Source organism: Neodiprion fabricii, chromosome 1 (genome assembly GCF_021155785.1).
Source record: "Neodiprion fabricii isolate iyNeoFabr1 chromosome 1, iyNeoFabr1.1, whole genome shotgun sequence".
NCBI classification, from domain to species: domain Eukaryota; kingdom Metazoa; phylum Arthropoda; class Insecta; order Hymenoptera; family Diprionidae; genus Neodiprion; species Neodiprion fabricii.
This window is the reverse complement of record NC_060239.1, coordinates 18,119,685-18,134,996: the sequence shown is the minus strand read 5'-3', so window position 1 is coordinate 18,134,996 and position 15,312 is coordinate 18,119,685. Positions and strand designations below refer to the sequence as shown.

The 15,312-nt window shown below is 39.5% G+C and overlaps 1 protein-coding gene across 8 annotated transcripts in view; it reads left to right on the top strand.

The window, feature by feature from the left end:
• LOC124177821 (two pore potassium channel protein sup-9) overlaps positions 1-15,312 on the top strand; it is an 854,038-nt gene that overhangs the window by 521,961 nt on the left and 316,765 nt on the right. For 2 of the 8 annotated variants that reach the window (XM_046560875.1, XM_046561134.1), the window contains one exon: positions 8,028-8,121. The exons of the other annotated variants lie outside the window; for them this stretch is intronic. The gene's annotated coding sequence lies outside the window, so the exon portion shown is untranslated. The remainder of the gene's footprint in view (positions 1-8,027; positions 8,122-15,312) is intronic. 8 annotated transcript variants of the gene reach the window in all.

The following is a 15,312-nucleotide window of genomic DNA, read 5'->3' as shown; positions in this document are numbered from 1 at the left end:
ACTATCACGAACTATCGCCAGGACTCAAGTCAAGAGCTTCGCTGATCAGACCTGAAATTCGCAAATGCTTCGAACATAGGCTGTATCAGTCGCGAAAAATTCTCCCGATCCAATTGATTTTCGTCTCACGAAATTCTTATAGCCTAACTCATCGCTATCGTTGACTTCCGCTGTCGCGGAGCGCTGGTTGGCTGTCTGGTTCTCCGGTGTTCCATCTTTCGGCAGTGGCGTGGTAACGACTTCACGAGGTTCCATAACGTCAGATTAGGGAGAAGAGGCTACGGTTCGCCGGCCAACAACGGGAGTCTCGTTCGCCTTGGTTTCCTTCGCGGCAGAGCTCTACGTTGGCGCTCTCTCCGTAGATTCGTGTGAGGCCCTCCTCTCGTCGCGATCCTCTGCCACTGTGGTCCTATAAAGCTGTTGAATCTGCCGCCGATCCCGTGTACGGTATCGCATTTTCTCTAAACAAAAAAAAAAAAAAAAAAATAATCCTGAGAAGTCTTATTCACTAGCCCGTAAAGTATCCTCTCTCAGAGCATCACATGCGTGACTCTCGTCTTGGCGCTCTGTTTCGAAATTACTATAAGCGATCCTATCGCGAAATCCCTAATTTTAGGTTCCGCCTAGGGTTCGGGGAGCCGTTTGGAACGCGCACAAATAATGCCACGTTACAGAACATATAAATATAAGCTGCGTCGCCGAAACCACCTTATATTCAGAAAATCAGTTTAACGATCGAATGTATTGCTACAATTTAAACCTCTATCAGTAGTACAGTTGTGATCTATTTCGGGGTGAGCATAGATTTTTCCACACGTCTCTTCTTCTAAATGCTTGCCGAGCTTGCTATAAGATCATTTGCAGCAATACGATTAGACCACGATCCATAGGATACTTACATTTCCGATCAGCATGCAGCAGCATATTAGGATTATATTTCTTCTCATTATTGACAAAAGTGTCACAATTCACTACTTACAAGAGTCGCTAGATTGCCTACCTTGTATAGAATTACGGACTCTAGAAGTTTTAAAATTTCAATCCATCGAATGGTCGCGGACATACTTGTTTTGCCAAAGTCGTTCTACTGTTGCTAACTATCTCCTGGAAAGAGCAATGAACGAAAATTACGATATTATTAGTAATTCACATTGGGAAGAATAGCTGTGAGTATTCAATTAAGTTTCGAATATTGCAGTGTTTTAATATTTCGTTGTAATTATCAGACACTGTTCAATAAACATGTAATTGCAGAAGATTCATTTTGGATAGTCATCAGCTTGAAACTTTTGTAAGTTATAAACAACAATGGCAAACTAATATAATGGGATTCATGTAACATTTGCCGAATTAGACATCGGGTAACAGCAGCTAACCACGGACTTTTACAAAGAACGTGCTTTGTATTGGAATGGAACTAGTTTGAACGTTCTAAAAACCTTGAAAAACTTGTACAAAGATCGGAAAACTAATTTCAGTGATAAGCGGAAGATACAGACCCTTATTCTGAAATTAACATCTCAACTGTGATGTATCATGAGGTAGAGGATTGTAAATCAATACACAAGCAACTATACAATGTAAACAGACATACGTTTAATCAACTCGTACTCGATTACAGTCAAGGCCAGGTAAACATCTTATTTGTAGGCCGCCGAGTACAGTACTGACTGCTTGCTCGCAACCGCTTACGTAAATAGCTGGACGCTTATACTCTATACATACGTTTAATCAACTCGTACTCGATTACAGTCAAGGCCAGGTAAACATCTTATTTGTAGGCCGCCGAGTACAGTACTGACTGCTTGCTCGCAACCGCTTACGTAAATAGCTGGACGCTTATACTCTTACTCATACACGCATACTTCTCGTATCCAGATATATTCTTAACTCTTAGTTGTACACGCACACTTATCGTATTCAGATATTACGTCAACAAGCTGTGTTAAATCTTCAAATTTTAATTCGAGATAGTTCGCATCAGACTCGTCCTTCGCCTTCAAGGAATTATTTAGAATCGGCATTCAAAAATCGTTTAATCAGCGGAGTGATTACGAACTTTGAAGTCAATGATTTGAAACACGTTCTTGAATCTGTATCTACCGTGGTGTTGGACAAAATAGGTGAATTACTTCATCGATATTTACATTTCGAAGTCAACACCACGCTATCGGGAATTTCCATGTATGAGAAAGCTGATACTAAATTCTTTGATATTCAGAATGCAACGTCACAAAGCACGTCAAATCTGGTCGAGTTGAGCATTAATCAGTATAGATAATATATTAGTTAACCTTAATAAGTACCAGCCGTGAGTAGGTTCGTCGTCGATAGATTTGCTGGCTAATGCTAGAAGTAAAAAGGCAATTGTTAATGTTCGTAATTTTGCTTAAGCCTGTTTTGTCTGGGTTCGCGTTTCCGCGCGACATCCAGCGGCAAATCAGAGCGATAGAGTTTCTTCCTATCCACACTGCAATCAAGTATTTAATTTCATGGGTAGATAATTTTCGGTAACAAGAAGAATGATATTCTGAAAATTGAGAAACTCAATTGCTTGAAAAAACACGGTAAGCAGCATCGAGTCTTACCATTATACATCAGCCGGCGTGAAAATTTACTGAAAGGACGTATTAATTTGCTCATGCTGCATGAATCTGCTAAAAATCTTATCGACAATTCGGACGATTCAGATGATTCCACAAGGAATTTTTCGAGCGCCAAAACTCACTACTGTTGGATTGAAAATTTATCTTGATTACTAAAGCGTCAAGTTACTTTACGTATATGTACAATCTATATTTGTAACAGATATCTACATTTTTTTTTTTTTATACCGAAGTTGAATTGCTTACTCACAGGCTCGATTGTACCCCGGACAAAGCTTGTGAGCTAATACCTGACCAGTGTAACAAGTGGAATTGGCTAATATAGAAGAGTGTACTTCCAAGGTTCTACTCATTACTAAAGAAAAGTACATTTTATTTCCTTAAAGATTTCATAACCTCGGGGTTAAACTACAATTCACTGACTCTTACAGACATATGGGTTCAAGTCTAGCTGAACCAAGTTCTTAGTTACAATACCAAAATTTATTCAATTTGAAATGCCAATTTCTAAACGTTACGGATTTACAATCGAATCTGTTGACTCGAAAAGAAGTATTTCCTTAAGATTACGTGACTGAAATCGATAAACTGGTCGATACCATATTACCATTGAAAGAATCCTTTTATAATAATATTGAATGATCAGTATGTAACTAACAAAAACTATACTACGCACAGAACCTTTGGGGAAGTTATAATATCAAAACTTTGGCTGAGTAGAGCAATTTGTATCTGAAAGTTGACGTTATGCTCCTTGCCTACGTTTTTGAAAATTTCTTGAACATCAGTTCTAATATACCGGGAGTTGTTGTAAAGTGCATGTCTTTCGCATAAAAATAGCCATCATAAAATTGAATTGGTGAATCGCCAATCATGTACTTATCATCCACAAATCTAATCCCATAAACTGAATCCATTGTATCAAGCATTAAATCCATTATGTAATTCTTGGGTAAGGTACCGTTTACCTCAAATGTTTCATCCATATTTTCCGAAGTGTCAGGCTCCTTCATCATTTCAACCAGTGCTGATCGGGGGGATTCAGGTTGATTTCGAGATTCTGTTGCAAGTAATATATGAACAGTTTCTGGTAAAACACGGATAGGTTTATCATGGATTGCATTTGTATCACTTTCATAATCATTGTCACTGCTTGAGCTGCAGGGTTGCATGTCGCGTAGATTACGTGTAGATTTCCCCAGAGTACTTCTACGATTGTGAATTTTGCGGATCAATGATGGACTCAGTTTTTTTCGTACGTTATATGAAGAATTTTGGAAATTTGGACTACCTTTGCCATAATCCCAACCCATACTTAGCCCTGGAGTGAACAAATCATCGTTCTTAGCATGTATTTTTGGATGTTCAGCATCAGCTTTAAGTGTGCCTTCGCAATCACATTCAGAGGTCTAACAATCGATTTTAAAGTTCTTTCTAGTTCTGTATCCATCACACAATCTGTTTTTAGAGCTTGATATTTCTTGCGGGCTACATCGCTTGCTTCAACTATATTGCATCTAAAATCCCTCTGAGATTTTCGGGTTTTCACCATTTTGGAGATGTTAAAATTACGGATTCAGGTAGAATACTGTTACTCCAAGCAGGATACATAATGTTTTATAATGGGCTGAATTCATCGAAACCTTTACGATATCGACCATGGTTCATGGGACTGTTTTTATCTTGGTAAGAAAATCATACTTAAAACATCAACAGATTAAGCACATTTACTTTAATTTTCAATACATCATATCAGTATTCACTTGATCATCGGATATATGCCTCAAGTTTTTACTGTCTTGTTTCAAGAGAATTATGAAATTTGCATTTTCGTCAATCAAATATTTTGGAATTCTCGTATATATTTGACATACATAGAACCAATCAACAAATTTATGATGCCCCATATAGAAATATTGAAGAACAGCAACCGGCTTATCACATGTCATGTCATCGAAAACAAATGTTTAGTTTAGCTGGCTTGTTCAACAGGAACTACATCACAATTATTTGAGTACGTGAAACAAGACACACCCGGAACACGATTTAACACTCGACGCAAATATTCATACTTCGTCTGCGGCAAAGACTTCAAATACGAAAATGTAATCCTGTAGGGATAATTAAAAGACTAATAACCTTGTAAGTCTTGCCAGTATGAAAAGGTCCACAAATTAAACATCCGACCGACGGTGGCAATAATTTACCATACCATTAAATTTCCAAACGTGTTTCACGTTGTGGTCTACATTTTTTATTGGTGAAGTAACAGACTGTTGTATAAATTTGATTTTTTCACAATTGCATGCTCATCATGATGGTTTAACTTAATGGGTACTGTCATAAAATCAGTTGTATCTTTCTCATGTATCAGTATATAGAGTAACCTGTGCATAGACACGAGCAAAAGGACGAGGTCTGTTAAATATAGCGATCAATAATTTACCGATAGAATTAAATCTATCGGGGTATCAGTTTTGCGGTTCCGGAACATGTTTGCAGCAACATTTTGCTGACGGTCAAACTGATGTAAATTTATTAGATGCAGCATGCAGAGAGCATGATGTCATCTATTCCCAGAGTAGAGATCTAAATTTTCGAAACGAAGCTGATGAAAGGTTGGCTTGGCAGGTCTTGAAACGCGGTCGTGACAAGGACGCAAAGTGGACAGAGCATGTCACAGGTTGTACTGTTGACAAAACAGTGCACGCTAAAGAAAAACTCGGTATAAGCCTTCGAAGACCTTCGGTACGAGCCGCTAATCAGTCAGCTTGCAAGACCCTGAAAAAGTTATTGCTGGGTTATCGGCCGTTAGGTCGTTAACTAGTGGGGCGCCCGAAATTGCTGAAGCGATCAACGACGCTCACTTTCCGCCCTAGATACACAATGTACTAATTGCTCGACATGAGAAGAATGAATTCTCCATTTTGCGTTAGAAAATTCGAAAGATTTTCATTCCTTGCTGAAATACACACTTCTGAAAAAGTCACCGGGAGGATGAAAAAAATGAATATTAACGAATGTTCAACGTAATTTTCATCTTAAATTGTGATTCGAAGTTTAATTTTCGAATTTTAAGAATTCGTTTACATTCTATTTGTATATCATAGAACGTTTTTTATAATATTATGAGTCAATATACACGCTTTGAGTTTGAAATTCTGTTTTATAGAAATTATGAAAAAAGTTCAATATCAAAAGGTCTGCTGTAAATGATGTCGAGAACTCAACTCCAATTGCTGAGCGCTAAGTAAATGATATGAATACTTCAACTGGTGGGTGATAAAAATTCACGATCAACCATCAGGCAGATGAAACGAACATGTCTGAGATTTTTCGAGACGGCGCAGCGTTACTGCTGACTTTTGAGATATTGGCAAATTACCTAGAGGATCACATTTTCAGTCGTGAGAGAGAACTGATTACTGATATGTGGAAGTTGAAGCTACTGTAACAGTTTGAATACGCCCACCTAACTCAGATAACGTGACTTAGTGAGTAGGTAAGCCCATACGAGAAGCCTTGACGTAGGCGGTTGCTGTAACGATTTCTGATTTTATAATTGCTCATCCCCATTTCTTGGACGACGACTGAACAATCGACATGTATAGAACGGGCTCTTCAATAGGAAAAAAAAAATCAAAAAGTTTATTAAATATATGTTTGCTCGTAAGTCTTTAAATTCGTAATAAAAAATTAAATAATATCAAATTTACGAACCCACATTAAGGAGATATCACGAGGGTTTAACTGAGAGCTGTATTGGAAGTGCAGCGGCGGTTACGAAATATTTGAAGAAGAAATGGAGACCGGAGTGAGGCAAAGAATCCTAAAAGGGTTGTTTATGATAAGTTTTATAATTTGACGTGTTATTTATGCAATTTTATCGTTATACAGTTTATTCATCCGTTTTATAGTTACAGATGTTTTTTCATAGTTATAGATTTTTTTTTACACCGTTTGTATAGTTATACGTTTCTTTTATCCAGTTTTTTTATAGTTATACATCTTATTGATGCATTAAATATACCATTTTACAGTCCGGTAATTTTACGGAATGAAAGGTCTCGTTTTAATCTATGTTTTGTCTACAAAGAAAAATTAGATAACGGAAAATTTGTTGTCATTCCCGAAAGTATCCTATATTTCATGTCAATATTTATTTGAATAAATAGAAGCAAGAAAATTCCGTTACACTACATACCCTGGTCTTGAACTTCAGTGAAACTTCACAATTGAGAGCAGCCTTTCTACCCTACTATCTCATACTTCGTCTGACGCGCGCGTTTTGACGCCGATATTACAAAAAACACTTCATACTATATGAATAAAATCTAGGATACGTGCTTACATGCCATATTCAAACTGCAAATCGCAATTTATTATAGAAATTATGTTGAACATTTATCAAGTTTATTATTTTCATCCTCCCAGCGATTATTTCAATCCTCGTTTCTCAAGGGCGTGTATCTTATTGTTAGCAAAAAAAAAATTTTCAGATTGTCAAACGTGAAACGAAAATATATAATATAGGTATAATAGCCCTGATTGTTCGAAGTATCTTGACCAAGCGTAGATTTAGGTATTGTTTAAACTGTCTGACTACGACTTGATTGCATACTCCCAATAAATTTCTTATTTCCTTGGATTTCGGCTTTGGTTTCATCTGGTTATGAAGCAAACATACAAACTACAAATTATGTGCATATAATGTGTGTCACACTAATGTGCCGGAAAAAAAATCTTTGTTTTCCATCGGCCACTTTATGAAACCATAGTTAATAATATAACATTTTAATCTCCTGAAGGGAAAACGCCATCCAATTTATTTTAGAGGTTGCGCATCAACATTTTGTATTTGCTATTTTAATAACATGCAAGAAATCCAATTCTAACGGTTGGCTAAAGATAATCATTTCTCTATATAATGGACGGAACTGTATATCGTAGCGTTTGACAACTCATTTAGTTTCATTCAAATGGAGCCGGCGACGTAGAAAATTTCAAGTCGTACGAATTTAGAAATATTCAACATTGTATGAACACAGTTTTTCACTTTTCGAAAAATGAATACCTCGACCAAACCATAGTGAAATGTTGAATGATACTCCTAAAATACATGGAAGGCAGTTACATGCATACATACAAGTCACATCTTGTTACATTTTGCGAACCCCTTCCCTATGCCTTTGCATGTGACGTAACTAAAGGATGGCCTTCAACCGCGAATTATATATCGTTTCAACGAAATTCTTCTTCAATCTTGTCGAGAGATATGAATTGACTTATTTCTTCTCTTGTGGCAGCCATTATTCACCAACAAGCAGGCAAAGAAAAATTCTTAAACTGTCATTTCCTTGTTTTTCTTTTGATATAATGCATGTAATGTTACTCTGATTTTGATTTCTCCGAAATGTGCAGATCTCGCCTCGCTAGCCGTTGGTCTAGGGTTCGACCGCATCCGGAATTTACACAACTCTGACATTTATCTCACAGCGCGGCCCTTAATCTCAGCGTGAGCAAGAGCTTGCACTTTTTCCACATGATTTGTACCAGTTTTTACCGCGTTATTATAACATATTATATACACTATATACACTATATATACACTAGACTGTTTCAAAATAAATGATTATTTTTTTTTTTTGCTTTACACAATCTTAAACTATACTTGGGCATCGAAAAGTAATCCTCGCGAAAGGAGGGGCCGGTCCCTAAAGATTTAGAGGTGTCTCATCGGACTTTTGTCTTTTTGATTTCGTTAATACGTAAATAATTAATTTGCATGGATGAAACAAACGTTTTTCTAGTCCTAAAATGATGAATATATTCCAAACTTATGTATAAATACTGAATATAGTGGAAAAAACGATCTTGATGATCGCAGCAACAATTATCAGTCGATATATCCGTCAATAAATGCAAAAAAACAAAAAAAAAAAAAAAAAAATACGAAAATCCCCGTGAAAATAAATTTCCTGAATGATTTTCATTTAAAACATAATTCTATTATAACCACCCGCATTTTTCGCAACCGATACATCAGGGATTTTTTTCACCGACGAAGTGGATGGTTAGTACGGCTGAACGTCAATGGCGCTGTCATCGACGTGGCGATTTGATTTCTCATCATCTCGTCCTGCAAAAACTCGATATATTGGTGACAAAAATGGCGAACAATACAAAAAACATATATTTAATCGGTTTACCCTCGGCACAAATTGATACGCGCAAGTTCCCGACAAGTTTTGCAATTGTTTTTTTATCATCATTACTAAGGTAAATCGACATTTCGGAAAAGTGCAATCCTCACTATTGGAGAAGTGCAATTGTTTTGGACTGAAGCAAAGATTCCAACCTGCCGAGAACAGTACGCTACTTTCAAATTAAAAAAACTCCGCAACGTGTGGAATCGGCTCCAAAAAAATCGCTGGCGACAAAATTCAAAAACGCAGCAAAAAAAAGAATTCTCGTTCAAACAAAAATTGGATTCCGTATTTCTCATAGGAAGCAATAATGTGATGAAGACATTAAGCAACGAACAACGATTGCTCTTTGCCACAGAGCGAATTTCGCGCTGTCAAAGCACTCGTTCGCACAGTTTATTGGCTACAACTGAGAATGATTCAGTAAAATCTAAAGAGAAAAAACGGGACGAAAATATATCTGATCAGGATGATGATAATTCCAAAGATTTTGATCCTTCTAGAGATCGAGAAGCTACGAGAGAATCCCAAGATGACATCACCGATAACGAGACTCAGAGTAATTTTTACTAATAATAGTATTTTTTGCAAAGAAACGAAAAATTGATCAATATTTGGCTTTTATAAACTGTGGATTTTTTTCAATTTTATTTTTTATGTATTTCTATAAAAATCATATATCATTCGTAAATATGAAGCTAAAAAATACTAAGTATAATACAAATAAAATACAAAGCGATGAAAATTATAAAATAAGGGGGCCACTGAACCGCCGTTGTGTCAAGACGCTTTTTCTGTGTGCTCTCTAAGTTTTATCATATAACTATAGTGATTCGCTTTTCTACCTCAAGTGTTTGATCTCTCTTAACGCGCAAAATAAAACTCTATCATTCTAAATCAGTGAACTTGGTGAAATCTGCGGGTTTTCTTTCTTGTCAGCCTGTTTTTGGCCCGACTAGGAGCATCTAGGTTAGGAGCTGGATGTTTCTCGGCTAATACTGCCCACGCGATTTATGAATACCAACGCCATCTCTGGTCTCGCCACGGGTAGCTCTCCATCGCTTTTAAGCACACCTACAGCCGTCGGTAACTCTCAAGTAAAAACCCCTGTAATTGCCACTCCAAAGCCAGGCAGACCGTCTAACCAGCAACTACTGGTTGCGGCCAGCCAATCTTGTACTCCTATCACGAACTACACAGTTGATACGAAGAGAAAAAGAACTTTGGACGATTCCCGGCAGTCAGAAGTCTCTGCTCTGGACTTCAGAACACCTAAAAAACTCAACAAGGAGTCAAGTCCCGTCAAGCCCAACTTTTTCGATCAACCCACAGACATGGAACGAATTCTCAATGAAATTGCTGCGCTTAGAACCAGCCAAGAAGAAAAACACAAGGAACTAACGGACAAACTTCAAGAGAACTTTTTGAAAGACCAGGCCTCCTTCACTGAGATAAAAGCCAGCCTCAAGTTGCTAGAAGAGGAACGTAAAGCAACCAAGACTGATCTGACTAACCGTATTGCAGAACTTGAAAAAAATGCTGTTACGATGGATCAACTGAGTAACATTCTGGCGGACCCGTCTTCCTCTAATCTCAACTTCACTGCACGTGTTAATAATCCTAGCAATGATCAGATCTCTTATCTCACTAATAAGCTAGATTCTATCGAAAAAGAAAGTAAAAAGACAAACATCTCTATTACAGGGTACTCTTTTACCTCCAGCGACCACGTATCCGAGATTAAAAATTTCCTTAGTACGAAATTCGGAATATCGTGCCTTAACATTTCGCTAAAAGAATTCACGAAACGGATTATTGTGAATCTCTTTGATATTGATCAGAAAGCGCATATTCTCAAGAACAAAAAAATATTCTAGCAGGCACAAAAATCTACATCAACTCGGACCGTACTGCGAAAGAGAGGACAATAGATTGGCATGTAAGAACAAAGATTAAGCAACTAGTGAGTGAAGGCACAAAGGTCAGCAGAAAAGGAAACAAGATCGCAACGGAGGACTTGGTTTATTCGTGGGATGAGGCAAAAAACGCTCTTGTTCCTCAGCCAAAAACCGTAAGCTCCTTTATTACAGAACTTAATACTGTCCCAAAAAATTTTTAGCAAAAGTAGATAACAGCTCGCCAGAATTGACTGAAATAACATTCTGGAATCTCCACGGCTTCTCAAACCTCCAACACAGCTCGTTAATAAACCACTCTACCATCATAGCAGCCTGCGAAACCTGGAACACGCAGCCATTTTCACCACCTTTCCTCGTTAACTACAACACATACTGGTCTAATGCCATCAGGAACCATGCCATCGGAAGAGCCAGTGGAGGCCTAATCACTGCAATTAACGCTAACCTCAACGCATCGTTACTAGAAGACGCTCCATGGTGGATCTTCAACAAAGTATTAATAGGTTCCACAGTACTGATCCTTGGCTCAGTCTACCTAAGAAAATGTCTCGACCTTCGATACCTACTCGATATATTACAAGAGGTCATTGATGGCATTAAATCCTCCCAAACGTACGATATATTCATTATTGGTGGAGATCTGAACGCCAAAGTAGGCTCTCTGAACCCCTGGCCAGAGGAACTCTTCACAGGACTTCCTCTAAACCCGCTAATTACTACATCAGATGAAACAATATGTGATAGAGGACGTATGCTCATGGACTTTATGCTCGACAGCGACTTCATCCTTTTAAATGGCAGAACAATTGGTGATTCCCCGGTTCAGCCCACTTTCGATAATCGTGGCACTTCAATAATTGACCTGGTTTGGGTTGACATCTCTGCGCTTCACCTGATAGTGGACCTAGAAGTCATTCTTGAACCATCTCTTTCGGTCCATCGACCTGTCCGTCTAACCATTCATACCGAGACACTTGACCAACATCATGCCTGCGCTCCACAGGCCACTCCACACATAAAGAAAAAAATCGTCTGGTCTGAAGAAGCCAAACTGACATACCAGAACCACTTACTTAGTTCACAAGACCTCCCGGATGTCCAGAACGTTCCAGCTGATACCACCTACAACTGGCTGCTAAGCTCTATACACTTTGCTGCTCAGAAGGCAGGACTAATAAAAGTTTCAAATTCAACCAGCAGTCAAAAAGCGTCCTGTACCCCATGGTTTGACAAAAGCTGCAAAGACGCTAAAAGAAATTTCCGGAAAGCACTTCGAAACTGCAAGAAAGGTCAATTCAATATTAGGGCGCGCCAAGAAGTGTCAAATTGCAAGAATATCTACAGAAACCTTTGCCAGGAAAAAAAGAAAGCCTACATTTTGAACATCAAGAATGCTTTTGCCAACGTGTCCGTCCCTTCCAATTTCTGGGCTGCGGTGAAAAAATTTAGCTTCAGAAAAGGAGCGCAATGCGAAATTCCGGTGAACACGTGGAATGCCTTTTACGCCACAATATACAAACCACGAATTGTCATTCCATCTCTCATTCTGCCGAAGATTGTCAACAACACTTTAGACGCCGAAATTTCTCTTACTGAGCTGGACGCTACACTCGCATCTCTCAAATCAGGCAAAGCCCCTGGCCCTGACCTTGTAATAAACGAGCTTTCAAAAGCACTAACCAGTCAACACAAAGAAATCCTCAGAAGCACATTCAACAAGGTACTCGAGGAGGAGCACGTCCCCAGATCCTGGGCAATCACACAGATGACTATGATACACAAAAAGGGTGATAAGTCTGAACCATCTAACTACCGAGGCATAGCCCTTACCAACACAATCACTAAGATTTTCACAACTCTTCTAAAAAAAAGACTCGTCACGTGGGCAGAGCAAGAAAATCATCTTCCCGAGTGCCAGCTGGGATTCCGCAAAAACCGAGGTTGCACCGAAGCCATATTCTCCCTTATCAGCTCCATACAACTTCAATTCAGCCACAAAGATGGGAGAGAGATATTCGGCATCTTTGTAGACTTCCAAAGAGCGTTTGATTCGGTTTCTCACACACTTCTCTGGGAGAAGCTCCACCGAATGTCGCTGAGCAGTAAGTTCATCAACACGACTAAATCGCTTTATGACCAAGCTACGCTGCAAGTAAAAGTAATGGAATCCAAATCAAACGTGTTCGAGGTCACCGAGGGTGTCTTGCAGGGGGAAGCTATAAGTCCTGATCTATTCCTACTGTTTATAGCTGATATTGAACATTTGTTCAGATCCAAAGGTTACTACGGCCTCAGTATTAACGGACTAACTGACATCCTGATGCTTCTTTACGCCAACGACACGGTCATCTTTGCTCACTCACCAATAGATTTGCTACGAAAGCTCCGAGTGCTGGAAGAATACTGCGACGCAAATGGTCTCACCATTAACAAATCGAAAACCAAGATTGTCACCTTCAAAGCTGCTGGGAGGACACGTTGTCGCAATACAGAATGTACAAGGGCTCATGCTTAGAGGTAGTCAAAGGTAGGTAAGTCATACTTGGGTGTCAACATATCTTCGTCGACGAAGGGCCTTAGATCACTACAAACAGCTATCAACAAGGCTAAATGTGTCTCTGGAGCTGCTATGACCATACTGGCTAAAGCTAAATGTGACTCGTGGGAAGCCTACAATAAAATCTTCGAGAGCATGGTGGAGTCTGTTTTCCTGTATGCTTTCCCAGAATGGGGTCTTTGGTACCGCAATTCACTGGAGCCCGTTCAAACCTTTGTTTATAAAAAACTTTTTAACCTTCCACGAAACTCGGCCGACTGGCTGTACGGCTAGAGTTTGGTCTTGTTCCAGTTGCATGGAAAGCGATGCTCCGTCTGTGGAGATGGCTAATCAAAACGCTCAAATCAAAAGACACCTGCCTGCACAAAATTTGCGTAGTTCACCTGTTCGAATTAGCCAAAAATACTACGACTACTTCTCCTTACAACTGGGCTACTCAAATAAGAGAATTTTTAACGGAATGTGAAGCTACTGACCTCTTTGATACGCTTGATCCGCTTATCTGGGAAGCAAGAACAGACAGCGTTTTCCAGCGGTATCGTGCAATTCTGTTACTCAGGGACACAATTGCTTCAAGAAGCTCCAGTTCACTCGAATTCCAGCTAGCCAGACGAGACCGATACACACCAGCCAAATACCTGCTGATATAACTGCCTCTTTCAACTAAGCGCGCCCTTGCACAATTAAGACTTGACAACATCTATAATTGCTTTCTAAATCTAAGCATGCTGGCTATTAAATTCTCGCCAAACAATCAATGCCCATTATGTAACCTACACGAAGCTGACAGCCTCCGCCACTTTCTGAGTATGTGCCCAATGTTCACGGCCTTGAGAGCATCTTATCTCCAAGACACCCTTCGAAAAACAGGAACCATCGACAAGCTACTAGCAACTACAAATGTCAAGGAAATATTTGCGATTGCTCACTACGTGGAATCGTGCATGATGTGACGTTGCACCTAGAGTGCAAGTCACAACAAACCCCAAACCCGCGGGGAAGAGCCGAACGGGTGAGCCCTGTCCCGTCGGGAAAGACCCGAACATCACCGAAGCCCCGACGCTCGGCAGAGCCGAGCGCGAGAGTCAGTACGAGCCCGGCCGTAGCAGCAGCCACACCAGCGTAAACCAAAACCTAAGAGCGAAAGTGAGAGAGGGAGAGAAAAAGAAAGAGAGAGGGTCACCGACACACACACACACACACACACCGACCACCCAGCTATCCTCCACTGCACCACGAGACCTCCACACACACACGTCGACGTCACCAGGTTAGCCTGCCTTCTATCGCCGATCTGCTCCTCCCCTCGCAATACCAACCCTGTCTACCACACACTCCCCGTCACTCTACACCACCCTCCCCCCGCCATATCAACCCTTCCGACTCCACATTCCCCGTCACCTCCCACACTCCTCCCCCCCCCCCCTGCGCGCGTATCTATAAGTTAGTATTAAGCAACGCTAAGGGCTGAGGCGTGATCAGCCATCGCTTACGTCTACAACCCTTTTGTACCTTCCTTAGTTTAAGTCGACTTAGTCCCCCGATCGCTGCACCTGTACACCCCGTCACAAATATACACATCAAGTTTTACCGATTACATCCGCCCCGTCTCTAATTGTCTTCCCCACCCATATTATTCGTGCGGACTCAAAACCCGTCACAAATTGATGAGAATGAAACTGAGAGCCTGGGCTCTGAACCTGTGACACCATAGATCATAAAATATAAATCACTACACGTATACTCTACTGTTAATTCTGGTTGAACAAGCTGCTATCTAAGTAATAAGTTTTATTAGTTAATTATATAAAAAAAAAAAACTATTTAAGTCATTAATTAGTTAATTATATATTCAGGCTGTTTTTGCCGCACTGATCAACTCCTTAAAACGAGAGAATTGACAGTTTGTTATATTAATTTTTACTCTACTTCATCTTATTTTACATTTTGCTGTCTTATTCTACACAACAACTGATGAACTATTTTGTATGAACTTATATTGTATTTCCCCCTTGCTAAAAACA